Source organism: Carex rostrata, chromosome 22, assembly GCF_964058835.1.
Source record: "Carex rostrata chromosome 22, lpCarRost1.2, whole genome shotgun sequence".
Classification (NCBI taxonomy): Eukaryota; Viridiplantae; Streptophyta; class Magnoliopsida; order Poales; family Cyperaceae; genus Carex; species Carex rostrata.
Window position 1 is genome coordinate 588,940 of NC_135939.1, and position 15,936 is coordinate 604,875.

General features: G+C 32.5%; 1 long non-coding RNA gene across 1 annotated transcript; it reads right to left on the bottom strand.

Moving 5' to 3' along the window:
- Nucleotides 1-1,045: 1,045 nt before the first annotated feature.
- LOC144574408 (uncharacterized) lies at nucleotides 1,046-4,298 on the bottom strand. Its single transcript, XR_013518203.1, has 3 exons — nucleotides 4,141-4,298; nucleotides 1,912-2,478; nucleotides 1,046-1,471 (listed from the first exon to the last, which is right to left on the bottom strand). It is a non-coding gene; the product is annotated as an uncharacterized LOC144574408 (long non-coding RNA).
- Nucleotides 4,299-15,936: the final 11,638 nt, after the last annotated feature.

Consider the following 15,936-nt stretch of genomic DNA (forward strand, 5'->3'; position numbering starts at 1 on the left):
TTCATGCAGCGTAAAATGAAGGGAAACATTAAAGAAATTATTCTTTGACTCAACAGAAAGAAATTATCTGTGATTCTGATCCTAAACAACATATCAGTCTTATAGAAGACTTAATTGACAAAAGTATATATATCTTAAAATCAATATATCGTACCAAAGTAGTAATAATGAGGGAACACCAAAAACATTGACATTGGATTTCTTCTTGATTACTCCAAGTTAAATGTAGTAAAACCCTTTTTCTTTTACATTTTTATAAGGTCTTTCGTACAATTAGTTATATGAAAGTATGTTTCCATTAAATTATTATTTTGTACCATTAGTTAAAGATATTTTTTTATTTGTAGAAAATATTATACAATAAGAGAGGGAAAGAGGCCTTCTTTCCAAAAAGAGGGCATTGCCCTGTTTTTTCATTATTCATACAGTGGGCCCCAATCCTCTTTTCATAGAATATAAAAGTTAGTTTGGATAGTTTTGAATCGGTAAAAATTTCACCGATCATTCTATGCATCATTTTTTTTTACCAATCCTTCTATGCATCGAAAAACAAGGGCTTTCTCTTTCCCTGTCTTATTTTATAATATAATATTTTCAATAGACAAAAAAATTATCTTAGTTAACCTTAGAATTCTAGCAAAAATTTACTAAATTCTAAGAATATAAAACTGATTGGTATGATTATATCATGATGGTTTGTTCACCATACATTGGTTTTCTTCATCAGCCCAGTCTTCTTTAGTGCAGCAAGCCTTACAGATACCGCTAGTGTATAAGTTAGAAGCTGCAGCACCACATATGAAAGTTTAGTGATTGAGGCTATGGTAACATGCATATTACGGATTGACTCGTGCTATGGATACATATTTCTATTCTTAAATTTTAAATTTTAAACAGTCGCTCTAAACTGTTATACATGATCTCCATATGAGCAGACCAAATTTTATATATATATTATTTTATATAATTTTTTACATAGGTAGAAAAACACTGCTTTTGGATGGTCCAAAATATTCAAATCAAGTGATTTTGTACCTATAAAAAAATAGCAGACATTAAAAAAAAATTAAGATTTGATTTGCAAGTACATTTTCATATGAAGATCATATTTAATTGTTTGGATCAACTAGCTGTTTGAACTTTAAAAATAAAAATATGATTTCATAGCAAATGCCAGTGTGTAATATGCATATTACCATAGCCTTACTGTTGAGTAGACAAAAGAAATTATTATATAAACAGTTTGTTCTTATTTTGGTTAATTCTATTGAGTTTCTTTTCCTCATACCGACAGTATTATATATGCATATGGTGGAATCCTTCATCAAAGAAAATATGTCAATACAAACTGTGTATGTCGGCGGCAGTACTTGCTTTACATTTTCCTGAATGTCTAATTTTTTTTTCCTAATATTTTTTTCATCCTCCAAGAAATCAACAAACTGAAAAGTGAGTGGCTCTGTAATTGTACCTACAATCAAAGCATCAAACATTCTCAAGACAAATAAAGAATCACAACGTAGCAAATATTATTATTATTAAACTCGCTATTAACAATTAGATTTCACTCATTGAAAATGGTGTCACCATTAGTATTAAAGTAATTTATGGAAAAAAGTAGTCCAATTGTGAAGTATAGCAATTATTATTATGGTAAAATCACAATTAGGAATCAGAGTTCAATTATTCAAAATGGTATCACCTTTAAAATTAAAGCAATATGTGTAAAGATGTTTTCAAATTTTATAACTTAAACCATGCAAAGGAGCTTGATAGCCTTGATTGATTGGTATTAAGAACTACATTTTCAGGTCATAACTAAAAGTATATTTATAATTTATTGTACGTATATGAAACACAGTATTTTGCAAATTTTTGCTTTTATTTGGGGGAGGAGGACAGAGTAAGTACAGTGATATATAATTGTATCATATAAGTCAAAGCGAGCTCCACTCTTGAAAACAGAGGGCTTGTTAGCCAGAATGTGGAGTGCAGTTTCTCCGTTTGAATTGACATAGTTCATACACGCCAGCTTTGGATATAGGCCAATGATCTCATATGCCAAATCTACAGTCAATAAATTTGAATGGTTATATTATGGCTTACTTTTTATTTTACTTTTATTTTTTGGCTGAAAGAGCATACCAAATTATTCTTCTTTGATGGCGTGGTGAAGAATATTGTTACCATCATCTCTCCTACAGTGAGTGATATCTCTCGAGGATAAGCTAACTTCATCAATTTCCAGTTTTTGTTTCTTATGGATGGCAGCCTCAAGCACAAAGAAGGTATTCTTCTTTCCATTACGCACTGCTGAAAAGAGCGGAGTCTCCCGAAGGTTGTTACGTGCACTGGTTACCATATCCGGACACATTTGTGTCATCATCCTGCAAACCTTCTCAAGTCCGAGAGCTGCCGCTAGATGAAGTGGGGTATCCCCAGCTTTGTTTTGTAAGTTCAAGATTTCGGGCATCCGATCTGTGGTTATTACATCAAATAGTCTTAGAACTCAAAATTAATGGGAATTCAATTGTAGGCAAAAAACACTTTAGGATTCTCTTGATAAATTTTTATTTTAACCATACATCTTCTTAATAATTAATATTATAATTAACAGTAATTAGTAGGGACCGACGAAGTGTGTTAACCTTCAGCCAAATTTGATAAAGAGTTCTTGGATCATCCTTTCTTGTATGTGTTTTATAGTAATATTGTATAATCTCAATTCTATTTGTTCACAATTGCCACCTTGTTTGAAATTCATAACTTTATGGCAAAAAGTAAATTATATATATTTATTTCGCCATAAATGAAAGTTTCCTTGTTACATTGCTAATATACCATGGTACATTTGAAGGATCCTAATTACATGCTCAGAAAGGGACTCTACATATAGTTTAATCTTCTCAAATTGCCTGTACAAAGTTTATTGTTGAGTACTGGGACTACATATAATAGTTTCTATCTGAAAGCTATAGGTGAAACTTTTTAATTTCATATGAAATGCCCTAGTTATTGTATTGTGTCCATAAAACATTAAGAGCCTCGGTAAATTATTTATATGTTAAAAGCATTAGTTAAAATTAATTACATATTTTATTTCAAATTCTTTTCTGCAACTTTTAGGTGCCTATTTGAAACTAGGTAATTGGGTAATTAGAAACTAGGAATTTTCAGTTCGGCAACTAAAAAGTAATCATCAAACAGTACCAGTGTTGTAAATAACGGTATGCGGTCATCGGACGGACAGGATACCACCAAGCGATTAATCAGTATACATGAGGCCGATTAATCGGAATTATGCGGACAATCTAACATTTTTATTAAATTTATGTATATATATCATAGTTTATTAAAAAAAATTATTTAACTCATTAAACTTATCAAATAAACTTAATTTTAAATTAGTTCTATTATTATAACATGACACTATGCTTTTTTTTAAAAGAATTAAGCTTTTTCAAATACTAATAACATATTATTCGAAAGAAATGAAACATTTCAACATAAAATCACTTAATTATGATAACAACTTTGAAAGAACTACATCAGTAAATAAGAAAAATATATGGTATATAAATAACAGAAGAATTAATCAATTTCAAAATAAGTAAGAAGAAGAAACATATATAAAAAATATTGGATATATGTCCAACAACAAATAAAACTACAATACATGACTTCTAAAACTTATTATCACACACTATCACAAAAAAAATGTGTGAAAATAAATATTAACTGGAATAAATTAGAATAAACAGAAATAAATGGACGATTAAATGGTAAAATGACCGATTAATCAGAAAAAAAAAATGACTGATTAATCGTTTTCATCAGCAAATAGACATCCGTTAAGTGTATTTGTAACTGTTTGATCACCGTTAACAATTAAACGGATGATTAAATAGCCGTTAAGACCTTTTTTACAACACTAAACAGTACAAATAAGAACATTCATATGTACATATATAAGCAGTAACTTCCTGCAGTCCCCACAACAGTTTTGGCAACTAGAGGAACCAAAGGGTTTGCCTGATATTAAAAAGGCAGAATTTTTAAATGAAACATCACATAGCCGTATATAGTACCAGCTGGTATATAGCTATTATATATAGCATATATTATATAAAGTAGTAATACCTTTGTTTTTTTCAACGATATGGAGGAGATCTAAAATTATTTTTTCTGTGGCACCAGAAACTGCAACGTGAAGTAAGGTGTCATTGGCACGTGTAATATGCTCGCCTTGGACTTTTCCGTCTTTGTAGAGATCACGCACTCTTTTCCATTCGCGATTCATGGCTGCTTTGAAGAGATTCTTTCTCGCGTCATAAGATGGTTCTGGTATTGTGGGGTTTTCTGGGATGATCTCTGGGGGACTAGGTACGGACATTGTTATTACTCCCTCTCTTTTCTTTTTAATGAGATCGAGTTTAATTTAAGTTGTATGTGACTCGTTTGATAGGTAGAGAGAGTACTAGTACTAGCGATATTATATATGCTCCCTTTTATAAGGAAGACGTACACTAGCAAGGAGAGCTTGTAGTGTGTCATGGACTGCTCTTCAATGCTCATTAATTTACTTGGTAGATTTATCATATCTGTGTCTTTCAAAAAGGAAAAGAGAAAGCTAGCTACTTGGGCCAAGAGTAAAGGAAAAGGGAAAGCTACTTGGGCCAGGAATAAAGAACCTTACATGTTGAAGTGCTTCAAGAGTTCTCCTTGAAATAAAATGGTTATAACTTTGTTTTTGAGTGAGTCTTTAATACTTCATAAAAAATAGGAGTAAACAGGATATATTTTCTTTTTAAATTTTATTCAAGTGTAGAACAAATTAAGATATCAATATAGTCTCTCAATTACCACCATCCAAATTATAACATTTGAATAAAAAGTACAACTTAATTATTATATGTAATATAGTAAAATCTATTTCAAAATTAATTATTATTTTTATACGGAATATATTGAGTACTCATAATTAAGAAAAGAGCAGAATTAACAACTCACAACACACATTTTAATTTACATGCTTCAACATATATGAGCAAGTAATATTCTAGAACTTATTATAAGTGACTAATGGACCTGGCAAATCAGACAAGTCAGGTTGTATTTGGATTGGATGGAGTTAGATTCAGATTAATTTTGGGTTTAATGGATACGTATATATATATTGGACTCAAATTGAAGAGATCGATTATTTTTTTTTTTTTTTTTTAAGGTTGACGGGAAAAACCGCCAACAATTATATTAATAAAAAAAGTGATCAAAGCGATCCAATTTTATTGCAATAATTCACTACCTAACACAAACCTCTCTTAAACCACAAAAAAAAAAAAAAAAAATTACAAATTTCATAGTCTAAACCGCTAGACCATGATTAATTAACTATATGCATGAGTCTTTGTATTTTCATATTTGAATAATTAACTATATGCATGAGTTGGATTATATATGCAGGTTAGGAATTTTTCAAGTTTCGGACCAATCTCAGTACGGGTTAATTATATGGATGTCGGGTAGATTATGTTTTTGTAATCTTATGTTACGTGTAATATAGTTCCATTTTTCATATATAAATTGGGTGCCGGATTGTGTTTGAATTGAATTAATTAGCTCGATTCAGATTAATTTTGGACTTTGATAAGTATTAGATTTGATTTATTTCTGATTATTTCAATTACTATGACACGAATATATATAGTCCGTGTTCTAGCTAGCTAGCTTTATTGAATTTTGGATCAAGCCAACTAATAAATAAAAGAAAGCGTCTAATTGTCCACAGCTTGTTGTTTACAGTTTGTTTACAGAAAAACTGTCATTTGACTTGCGTCAATCCTATAAAATTACTAATTCAATGTTGTAACTTGTATAACTAATCTTATAAAAAATGCACTTTAAATTTTTAACATTTAGCGGGACCACTTTGTGTACTTGCAACTTGGACAACTTGTCAAACTAACTATACTTGATGCGGGACCACTTGATGTACTTCTCTAACTTACAGTTAATGACAGTTTTAAAACCTTCTAGAACATTTTAAAATTGAACCACTTCTCAAACTTACAATTTTTTCAAAATAATTCCGGAAATTACACAAATTAATTTTTTTAAACAAATTTTATTTTTCAAAATTAAAATTAATTTTAATTTTTTTCTTCAATCATTAATATTTATATATGCATCTATATCCTATAAATTAAAACTACACATACCGTAAAACATAAAGATGCAAACTATAGAACTTTAATACTGTAAAATTTTCAAATGTAAACTATAAAACTAATGATGCAAACTATAAAACTGTAAATCTGAAACCTAAAACACTATAAAACTGAGATAAACACACTGCAAAATTCAATACTATAAATTTAAAATATGAAAACAATAAAACTAACAGATGCAAATTATAAATCATCAATACATCAAATATTTACAACCATATTGTTAAACATTAGTAACTGTTCACAAGATGAATAATGTAAAATTAACGGGTGAATACTATAAAATGACAAGATCAATACTTCATATCGCTTCTCTATCATCTCTTTCTTTCAGATTTTTACAAGATGAATACTATAAAATTACAAGAAGAATACTATAAAATTAATAGAGAAAATACTGTAAAATGACAAAATCAATACTCCATATCGCCTCTCTATCATCTCTTTCCTTTAGATTTTCACAAGATGAATACTGTAAAATTACAAGATGAATACTATAAAATTAACAGGGTGAATACTATAAAATTACAAGATCAATACTCCATATCACCTCACTTTCATCTCACATTCATATCGCCTCTCTCCTCAATCGATATTTAAACTCATTTGCTTTTTACCTTATGTAAAACTGACACATCTTGTGTCCCAATTAATGAAATATAGAGACTAGATCTCTAGGTTTCTTTGTCAAAAACAATCTATGTAATTTTGAATTTAAATATCAAATTCAAAATAAAAAAATTCAAATCAGACATTGAAATATGTGAGATCCGATATTATTCACACGGCAAAGTTGAGCACAATGCCTCGCGTGGAGATATGACGTCAACAGTTATCGCTGCTAATCCCGAGAACTCGACGGAGAGAGAGAGAGATCGGAACTGGGGAGATGAGAGAGTCATTTTCGTTTTTGTAGAGAGAGATCAGAAATTTATTTTGAAAAAAAAAAAAAGAGACAGATCGAGAAATGAGTATAAGAGAAAGGTAGTTAAAATTGGACAGCTTTAAAAACACATTAATTAGTGGGGACCGACAGTTAATGACAGTTAAAATCAGATCAAATTAATGTTGTGGACAAAGTATGGACAAAGTGTTGTGGATAGAAACATTTTCTCTAAATAAAATGTCTAATGCATATGCATGTATGTGTTCCCATAAGTTTTGATCAAAATATATTTTTGGGTTTAATAATTTTTTTTTATAATATTGTATTTAATTTAATAAAACCTTAAAAAATGATGAATAGAGACAAAATACAAAATAGATCAGTACTATGGAGTATATTATGATTTAACTGTTCAAATATTATATTGTGTACTTTGAGCTTTATGTCAAATAACTGTCCGATTTAATACAAAAAAAAAAAATCCAACTTATAAAAGCAACACCGAATCCCTTCTAAAGAAATTGACTCAACAAAAATGTGAATATCTGAATATATCTATTAATAAGTCACAATCTTTTCCAGTTTATATTAACTCAGATTGGTATAATTGTCGTTTGGGCATTTAGTCTGATTGCTTCGGGTTTGAACATCTTTTGAATAATGGATCATTTGGGTTTAGATTTTTTTTTATGTTCGAATATTCAATATTTGTAGATTTATTTAGGTTTGGATATTTTTTAATTTGATTAATAAAGAGTTTGGATCATTCGATTTTTTAAAAAAAATTGTAGGTCTGAATCAGATTGGAATGTTTATTTCATCAAGAGATCAGTTATTCTATTAGTTTAAATTTTATCAAGGATACATATGAAGTTCTATTCTCTTACTTCTTTTTCATAATCAATTAGGTGCATAAAAATGTGAAAACTTTAAAATACTACAACAATTGTAATCAATGCACAATCCACCATACAATACAAAAGTGTTCGCTTAATGCTCTTATTCCTTGCTTGCATTGAGACAAAAAATTGATTGTTTCTTGTTTTATCTTTTTTTCTTTATTTCACATCCTTCATTTAGAAAAGAATAAAAAGGGAAAAGAGGACATTCTAAAATGATTCCAAATGTAGTGTCTGACAAGACAAGCTGATTGATATTTTCAAAATTAAAAGACTTTCAATACAAACCAAATTTAACATCTAGTCTTCAAAAGTTGCATCCCTCAAAATGTGTTTTATACTTTTATTGTCATGGCACTAATTAAGTTGATTACTGTTCAGGTGAAAAGTTTAGTATATTTGAATTCAACAACTGCTTTAAAATTATTTACACCATATATATACTGATATGGAGAACTCTGTTATTGCAGGGATGGACTGTTACATTAAAATTTGAAGGAAAATGTTACTGTAGCGTCAAAATACTATCTCTGTGCAACTGTGCTCCCGGCTGTTTAACGGACATCATGCTCTCGGAGCTTTGCGGTTGCGGACCCGGTTATCCAACCCGGGCTCTAATTGGGATCTGCTAACCCAACCTATGGATCAGAAGTCCAGCATGATAGATTCAAATTACTGTCAATGCAAGTTCTTACGGTGGATATCAAACTTAAAATTGAATTTTCAGTGTAACGAGAACTCAAATTTAAGTTCTTTGAAATTGAATAAAAAAAAAATAGTAAAGGAACCAAAATGTACCTTGTATATTTTTTGTCCGGCATGTTTTCCATTCTTGCTAAGTACTCAGCAGTGTTGTAATCGTTTGGCAGTACCATATTTGTCCGACGAACACATAACGTTATTTACAACATTGATACTCAGTACTCTGACCCACCAATTATTATTATTTTTTTAAATATATATATATATATATATATATATATATATATATCTATAGCGGGCCCATATGGCCTTCCTTGTTCGAGACTGAAATGCAGACAAACTTTCAGGTGCAGATCTACAGCCAAGCCATGGTGCTTTATCTCCATACTTTTTGAAAAGTTAATCATATATATTAACATTTAATTGAATTTTCTTTTTTCAGTCCTCTTACAATATACTACATGCGTACTGATAACTTAGTAATTAGAGTTTCATTTTGTTATTGTAGTGACTTGAATTTAAATTTTAACTGTCGCGTATTATATATTTTATGTTTCAATCTGAATTTTCTAATTCCATCTCAGCAAATTAACTTGGAAGTGCAGATCTTCCACTTGCAGTGGAACCGAGACAGCTAGCACTGCGCTGGGTATGTAAATGTCTGAACCTACCCAAGAAAACTTGTTATAATTTTGGCAAAATACAAAGCGTGATTTGTATTATGTTGTGCAACTTTTTGTTTTCTTTATGACCATGAACACTAATTATTAATATAGTTTGCAAACTGCTCAAACATCGGCCATTTTTATTAATATCCCTAAAACAAATATAAATTTTAAATATGCCTCTGCCCCCAATTTTTTTTAAACATGCCCTGACCGCCTGGGCTTCGGGCGGCCCAAGATACCCTGTGAGGCGCCAGCCCCTGGGGCGGCCCATAAGGCTAGTGAGGCACCAACTCCTGGGGCGCCCCATTAGGCCTGTGAGGCGCCACCCCCCCAGGCACCCCATATGTAGTATGATTTAAACCCATTCGTTTTCTGCCTCTGCACTTTCCGATTTGAGAACTTCTCTCGAGGCGAGAAGCTGAGTGAATAGGTATTTTTTAAATAATAATAATTAGTCATTACTTTTTAATTATAATAATTAGTCATTACTGTTGCAAGTACTGTAGCGTACTGTAGAAATTTACTGTTGCAAGTATTGTAGCGTACCGTACATTTACTGTTGCACGCACTGTAACGTACCGTACATTTACTGTAGCAATTGCTGTACACCTATTGTAGAAAAATTGTAATTTTTTATAACTTTTTTTTAAATATTTTTCAATTAGTCATTTATTACTGTACCCATTATTATGTCATGTAATACTTGTAAAATTTTTTTTTAAATGTAGTTTGTTAAAGAAAAGATGTTAGTTGCACTGTATGTCGGCGGCAAGCTAGAAAGGGATGAAGATGGCGTGCATTACACGAAAGAAGTCGCATTTGGCTTCGAGATTAATGAAAATACCACATTTGAGGAACTGAAGCAGCTAATATATGAAAAGACATCTGTAAACCCCAATAGGTATGAAATAGAATTGGCTACACAGATTGACAACTCACGTGGGGGGGGGGGGGTAGACCTTACTTTGTTAAGTTTCCAATAACAGATGCCAATTTGTGGAGAGTTGTGTATACTCAATTTGTAGCTTGTGGGGTCCCGGTAATGGACATATATTCGAAGAGGGTTCCCCGAACGAGGGCTGGACCTTCAAGTTCGGCTGGGGCTGGACCTTCAGGTTATGACAATTCGGGTTATGACAACCAGGGGTACCACCAGCACTCCCCTTGTGACAACCAGGGGTACCATCAACACTCCCCTTATGACAACCAAGGGTACCACCAGCACTCCCCTTATGACCACCAGGAGTACCACCAGCAATCCCCTTATGACAACCAGGGATATCACCAGCACTCCCCTTATGACAGCCAGAGGTACCACAGCCCCTGTTATGACAACCAGGGGTACCACAACTCCCCAGAAAATAATGAAGAGTTACCACCACCACCCAGACAGACACCCATAATCCCTAGATTTCCAACTATGCCAGAGTCAGGACCGGTACCCGTTAATCGAAATGATATTGATATTGATGTTGATGCTATTGATGCCATACCAGAAAGGGAAATGGAAACGGGGGATGAATACCAAGGGGTTTGGGAAGCTGATGACTTATCAGATGGTGATGCAAATGTACCAGGTTTATCCAGGGCAGAAAAATTCCCGATTACAGGTCGGGGAAGTAAGCATCCAGTCGCCACATTCAACGACACCACAGCTTTCGAAGAGGCAGACATTAGTTTCTTCGGTCCTCGTGTTGAATACAATAAAGAACTTGCCGCAGGGCAAGTTTATACCAACATAGACGAACTTGTAAAGAAAATAAATGAGACTCATGTTCGCGGCAACTGAGAATGTATAATACACAAAAGGGACCGAACAAGGTTAGTTGTGCTGTGTAAAACTCACCCGCACTGCGAGTTCCGCCTTTTTACAACCTCTGCGGGTTCAGGGGAAGCATGGATGATTAAGAAGTGTGAATCACCTCATACATGCAAGTCTGCGTCCACAAGGAGAGACCATGCGCAGCTGACTACATCATTAATTGCCGATGCAATTGAGGAGGACATTAAGTTGGATCCAACGATGAGCATCAAGGCGGTGGCTATGACCGTCAGACACAAATACAAATATGTAATCCCAAAATACAACAGGCGATGGAGAGGTCGTGAACTTGCCATCTGCAGGATATTCGGTAGTTGGAAGGATTCATATGGCTATCTGGCACCATTGCTCCAGGCCATGGCAAGTACAAATGCCGGCACCGTATATGAGCGATGGCATGGCCCTTTTTTTGATAAAGACGGAGTACTAATAGAGGGAGCTAAACAATTCAAGGGCATAGCATGGGCTTTTGGTGCTTGTATCCAAGCTGTGCCATACATCAGACCCGTTATCAGCATTGATGCATGCTTCATGTCTGGCCGTTACGAGGGGAGGCTACTCATAACATGCGCATATGATGCTGATAACCAGCTGTTGCCTTTGGCGTTTGCAATTGTTCATAAAGAGGACAGCGAGAACTGGGGATTCTTTATGCAGTTTTTAAGAAGACGGGTGATTGGGGAAGGGAAGTTTTTCTGTGTGATATCAGACCAGCACAAAGGAATAAAATATATTTTTGATCGTGAAGATTACGGTTGGTCAACCCGTACTGGCCAGTGTGTGCACAGGTTGTGTATGCAACACATTGCGGAGAACCTTTCCAAGGCAACCGGGGGTGACAAGTGGGTTACTGATACATTTAGATGGAATTGCAGAAAGAAAAAGCCGAGAAGGGTGGTAGAGATGACTAGCAGTTTTGCAAAGGTACATGTATTTCAATTGTTTACATATATTATTGTACTTTAAGAAAACAAATTTTTTTAGTACAATTGTTTACTTACATTATTCTATTTCCTTATTCTTTATGTAGTACATGCCAAAGGCAAATCTCTACTTAATGAAGGTGGGTAAAAATAATCCCCGAGATGTCAACGAAGATCCAGCATACGAGAAAATATATCAATCCCGTGATGGAGGTTGGCGTTGGGGAATTATGACCACCAACGGATCCGAGTCGCTGAATGCAGTATTCAAGCAGAGTCGGATGTTGCCTGTGGCTGCAGTTGTAGAGGACACATTCTACAAGTTAAATGCCTGGTTTGAGGAACGGCGTGCTAAGGCCGCATAATTAATAAGGATGAACCAGTCATTTTCAACAAGGGTGGAGGAGAAACTAAGACGACACAGGGACAAAGGTGCAACTATGACCGTGATCCCGATGGGTAATGATGGAACAAAATTCGAAGTGCAAAATCCAAATGAGTACGTTCCTACCAGCCGTAAACCAGATGGCACTATGGCGTTTGTCAAGAGGGCTTGCAAGTACGTGGTTAAATTCGGAGATGCCAGGGCGGTAACCTATACATGCCAAGGACCCCAACTAAGTTACATACCCTGCAGTCACGTGATGGCAGTATGCCGAGTGAGTTCCGTGAGGATCACTATGTTGCTGACATGTACCGTACCGATTACCTTGCTTCCACTTGGGGTGGATCTTTCCATTCTTATCTCGATCAGCATGAGTGGCCTGCATATGTCGGTGATAGAATACTCCCTTCAGAATGATGGATAAGAAAGGGCAGGAGGAGACACAAACGTATTGTAATGACCATGGACGAGATGGGTGGTAGGCGACCGTCGGAAAATCGGGCTCGCTGTTCTGTTTCCGATAGGCGCAAGGCAGGTTCGTAGAATTGTACAAAATTTATTTATGCTTTAATTATATTAATTACTAACTGAATTGCATTGTTATATTCAGATGCAATAAACGAACACAACGAAAGAGAAAATGCCAGAGTTGTTGCTGAAGCAACCGGTAGAACACAACCCCCTCCTCCTGTAAGCCAATCATCTAGTAGCCAAGCCTCTACAAGTAATGCCGCACCTGCCACTGGTACCAGAAGAACTAGTCGTTTGTTAGGTTTATTCAGACGTGGTGGCAGATAAACTTGCTATTTTGCTTATGCAAATTGATTTATTTGGTATATGTATATGTGTATGTGTATGTGTGTATGTATATGTATATGTATATGTATGTGTATATGTGTATGTGAGTTTTTTGTATGTGTATGTGTATATATGTATGTGTATGTATATGTGTATATGTATATATTATACATATAGTTCACCAAAAAAATAAAAATATAAAAAATCAAAGTTATAAAAATTTACGACATCACTCTGTAAATATATCAAATATTTTATTTTTTGGCATACGCATATTATGTACACATAATATTTTATTTTTGCACATACACATATACATAAACCCTAAACCCTAAACTTTTTTTTCACAAAATTATTCAAATCAAATACTAAGATTTCTCTCAAAAAAAAAAAAAAAAAAAAAAAAAACACATGGGGCGCCCGGGGGGCTGGCGCCTCACTGGCCTTATGGGCCGCCCCAGGGGCTGGCGCCTCACAGGATATCTTGGGCCGCCCGAAGCCCAAGCGGTCAGGGCATGTTTAAAAAAAAATTGGGGGCAAGGGCATATTTAAAATTTATATTTGTTTTAGGGATATTAATAAAAATGGCCGCTCTTTATTGGGCGGATTTAAAAAACGATGTTTATGAGGATAAACTTGAAGCAATGTTTGGTTTGATCAAATTAGAGCATAATTATAACCTTCCTTTTTTTTATTTTTTGAGGGAATAATTATAACCTTCCTACCCTTCCATGAGTGTGGTCTTTTTCGTGTGGTATTATATATTGAATCTAATAATTAGTAAGTATCATTCACAATACGAAAAGTAACCAAGTTCGAGACACAGACATGTTCCGTAAGATTTTTGAAATGACAAAATGTGTTTGACATTTTTCGCCAAGGCTTTTTAACTTGTATAAATTACAAAGTGTTATAGCAATTTATTATTTCTGTATTTTAAACTATAACATTTCTGCGTATGTCAATTGGAGCTACGTTTTTTAGGATTCTCGTATCATTTTGCAACAAAATGAATCTGATATTGGATATATGCTGCGGCCATTTTGATATTGTCTTTCGTGTTTTCTTTTATTTTTTGCAAATTGGACTCCAAAAAGATATAGAATTGTATTTAATATTTGATCATATATTCATATGATGATGAGAATTTGAATAATTGATGTTGACTGTACATTGATATTGATCTGACCCAGAATAAATAATGTATATCATACAATGTTTTCACAAACTATAATTATATAGTAAAATAGGTCTGTGTTTGCTTGGTACAAAAGAAAATGTCCATGTATGTTTTTTTACTTCTATGATTTTGGTTTAATATACTTCCTCATGTTTTTAAAATGAGATAAAAATTTAATCAGATGTGACTTTTTATTTTATCAAAAGTGGGTATGTCTATCGATTTCATTAGAAATCAGAAGAGAACTGTACCTAACTTATTTAACACTAATCAAACAATCTAGAGAGAGCAAACAATTATAAGACTTCTTACTTATTATTTATGTAAATATTTTTATGAGATATTTGATATTAATCACATAATATAAAATGAATAAGTTGTCGTGTACGTTTTTTTTTTTTTTTACTAATTTTAAGTTTTTTAGAAGAAATTTTTTATATTTCTAGCTATTTAAATATTAGCAGATCAATTTAGAAAAAGTTAATATATTTTTATTATGCAAAAAAATGTGCTTCTATTTTTGTCAACTACGTATCAGAATATTGCTTGATATCATTTATTTTATTTCACAAATTTTTATCGTACTAATATTGATTAATAAATCTATAATAATGTCTTTATTAAATTAATTAAGATTCTTGTTTATTATGTATAAGACTACAAACATCTTAACTTTTTTAATTATATAATGATTGAGGCTATGGTAATATATACGTATATCGCAAAATAATACGATACACACGCATTAGGTGTTTGTTATTAAGCTTATCAAGTTCAAATTATTGGATTTAATTAATACTGTTAAAATCGATCTATTTTATTAGAGATGTGTTTCCATATAAAATTTATAAATTTCTAAATAAGTTGTATAAAGTGAATCAGTCACAAAATAATTAAAATAAATGCATTAAAATTATAAATGTTATTTTCAAATTGTCCTAAATCTTAGAATCAAGTGATTTTTTTTTTAATTTGAAAATTTTGTAAAATTATTGTCTACGGTCATACAAATACATTTTTATATAAATATTACATTGAGCAACTTGAATCGACTGTTTAAACTGTTTAAACTTGTCTACGATCATACCAATAATATGTATATTACCACAATCTTGCTCTTATATTAATATATTTAAATATAATTAATATAATGGAGATGGCATAATGTACATTGTAAATTAAAAGAGGTGGTTTTATTCACATCAATATTTTTTATTTCAAGAAAATTATCGACCCGAACTGTTCAACTTTATTTCTATATTAAAATGTAGTTAGATATCAAATTTTATATTTTTAAAAGAAATTTACTATTTATTTAAGTATGTACAAAATTACTATTTTTTAATATAAAATAGTACAGACCATTATATACGCGCTATGCATAGTAGCATAGCCTCGCTCTAAGAATAAAATTGTTATCACTTATCACCAACTTAATGCTTTTAA